The sequence below is a fragment of the Octopus bimaculoides genome, chromosome 7, assembly GCF_001194135.2.
Source record: "Octopus bimaculoides isolate UCB-OBI-ISO-001 chromosome 7, ASM119413v2, whole genome shotgun sequence".
Lineage (NCBI taxonomy): Eukaryota > Metazoa > Mollusca > Cephalopoda > Octopoda > Octopodidae > Octopus > Octopus bimaculoides.
This window is the reverse complement of record NC_068987.1, coordinates 67,686,768-67,689,974: the sequence shown is the minus strand read 5'-3', so window position 1 is coordinate 67,689,974 and position 3,207 is coordinate 67,686,768.

The window sequence follows — 3,207 nt, the reverse complement described above, 5'->3', positions numbered from 1 at the left end:
TCTCCCCCTCTCCCTCCTCTCTCCCAATAGATGCTATATATATATATATACATACATACATATACATCTGAGTGTGTGTATGTGTGTGTGTGTATATATATATCGAAAGAGAGAGAGAGAGAGAGGAAACCGATAATAATTAATTGGTGATGGCGTTGCTATGATGTAAACACCACTAATTTTAAATTCTATCTGCTTAAATATATACACATACAGCCAAATTAATAGGAAACTTAGATCAATGTCGAATGTGCTTTCCCTTGCTGAAGACTACTTTCAAACAGAATAATTGTAACTGTTTTAGCGAGGTAGATTCCAACACGTAATTACATTTATTTACTTAAAATTTGACATCGTACTCTGTTGACTAAATTACATTCTCTATTCCCCATTAATGAGGTTATGTTCAGCTATAAATATTAGACAAAACATATAACTCATATGGAAATGTAGCTATAGAGCATTATAGTAATCTCGATATTTCAAAAATAGATATCTCTAGTTCGATTTACTTCTGGTCAGTAGAACTCAAGTATCTGTAATCTTTCATCATCTAACCTAAATCTGTCCCTTTTTCTATAATAGTTCTATCAAATCAACGCTACATGGTGGCTTCGATATTGTTGATTCCACGTAAAAAGCTCTCGGTATACTCTGTGAAGTGGTTGGTGTTAGGAAGGGGATGTATTTATAGAAAACGTACTTTAAGAGACATTCGACCACGCCACTATCCTCCGGCTTGTTAGTCTCGTGAAATCGTTCAACTTATGCCAGCTTGGAAGATGGACGTTAATAGATGACGTCAAAAGTGCAGACGAAACCAGTATGCCACACAGCGAACAATTCCACTAAATTACGAGGTCATTCAACTTGCTAGATAAAATCAGCCAGTCCAATTAAAGTCAAACTTCGACACCTTAAAGAGGGAAGAACATACTTAACTTCTGTAAGCAAAACGGCCAAGGCTGAAATACGTTTCATTACAACTTAATTCTATCAAGGCTGACCTGGAGATATGCAATCACAGTACTATATGCAAAACTTCAAAGCTCTGGAGGAGAAATATTTGGCTGAGTCTCAAACGTCAAATCTCTGCAGAAAAATTGAAGCCTAATTACTGTATTCACATGTAAAAATAGTAATAACAATAAAGAGGTTGCTATCAAATATCGATAACCTCAGCAGGTAACTAACCAAGTCAAGTCTAATAAACATATAAAGAATTTTTTATTTTATCGGCAGCTAGTTGACCAGACAACAATACAATGGAGCCACCTGATGCTTAACTCATTAAATCTTAACCACCTTTTCCTTGTGGGGAACAAACACCATGTGGGATTGTTGTCATCAATTTCCTCCGTGACTCTTATTTTTTTAAAGATATTAGCTATTTATATATGTGGTTGAGTAAAAAGTAAGCAACATTTTGAATCATGAGGAATTTGTACCGGATTTTTGCATAGTTCTGAATTTTTTTAAACATTTTTGTTTTTGCAATTGTCTGATGATACAGATATAGACTTTCCCAAAAGCATAAATTAACATTCATAGTTTTTTCACCGCTCTAACAATCATTTCCTAGCTTGCTAGTGTGATTCTGTTTGAAGGCTTCTGCCTAGAATTGTGAATTGTTGAAATTGTTGGAATTAATTGTTTAATTTGTTGCTGTTTGTTAAAAACACAGAGCTTGTTCAGCACGCTTGTGTTTTTTGTTGTATATTTTCCCCCATTTGAGGTGGGAAAATATCTGAAATATCTGAACGCAGAGGAAGCGCGATTTGGAAGCTACGTATCTGTAACTAGAAATGGGAACATGGTGAAGACAGTGAGACAGTTGGAAAGTTATCATTGACTGGGAAACATTGTGAGACTGCATGCAATTTATAGAAAAGGAGGGATTGAGCGTAAATTTGACCCCTCCGGAAGAAACAACTGGAAAAGTGAGATGAACGGTGATGTACAGGACACTGTATTTGCCGAAATAAAAGATGGAGATAACACCGGAGGATTTCATTAAAAAATGCTTGGACACAATAAGAGGCGACATCTTCTACACCAGATGTAGGAGATACGGTACAGTGGAGGTAAGATTTGCCTCCGAAGAAGTGGCATTTAAGCACACCGCTGTACCAATAAGGACAGAAGAATAGTTACTCCTGCCAACCTACCTAGGGAAAAGTATCTCTAGAGTGAGGATTGGCAGAATTCCGCCAGACGCAGAAGAAATATGGATAGCGGCAGCTATACTCACTGACACAAAGGAAGAGGTAAAAGTTGTTCAGGTAACTCGAACGCAACAGTTGAATTGTTGGAGTTACGCCCTGGAATTAATTATCCAGGCCACCCATCCGGATCTTAATGAGGTCCCCGAAATTATCGAGTTGTCGGACGACATAAAACCGACGGTGTCGGTGGAAGGGAGACCGCCCACCTGTTATTGTTGCGGCCAGAATGAGCCCATCAAAAGGAAGTGCCCCCAAAATGTACAAGAAGAACAGAAGAACGCAGCTGAGAGCCAAAGCGTACCTGAAAGTACAGCGAAGGTAACGGAACAGACCCAAGTAGCGACGGAGCTAAAAACAACATACCAAGAAGATTCCGAAGAGGATTACATTGAAATAACAAAGAAAAGAGAACGAACCAATATCCCACCAAAAAGCACACAACAATGTAAAAAAAAGGAAATGTTGCACGCAAAAACAAGACATAAACCAGACAAACAAAATACAGACAACCCTCGAGAACAACGCACCCTCACAGCACACATCACTGCTATCATTACTTCGGCTCTGCGACTTAAATATCGATATCGGGCCAACGAATAAATATATGTAAATAATATTTCTACCTTTTTGGTGTTGATTCTTTGATGTTTACTGGTTACTTGGACGCGAGAGCAACAAAAAAAAAAAAAAAGCGTGTAATATGCAACACAAGCAGTAAACAAAAAGTAGAATAGAACAGAGTGGTGACATTTAGTAGAGATGACCCGGAAGTTGTTCCTCTTCGATTACTGTCGCGAACAGCATTTGCTTTCTCCAACTGAATACACGTCGTTCATTGGTTAAAATTACCCATATACGACAACTTTAACATGAAATAACTTCTAAAATGCGAAATTTTGTCAAAGATGTTCAAAATAAACCGTATTCTGCGCGAGAAATTACACTAGTATACGAAGTTTCAAACTGTTTAGTTTTAAAAAAT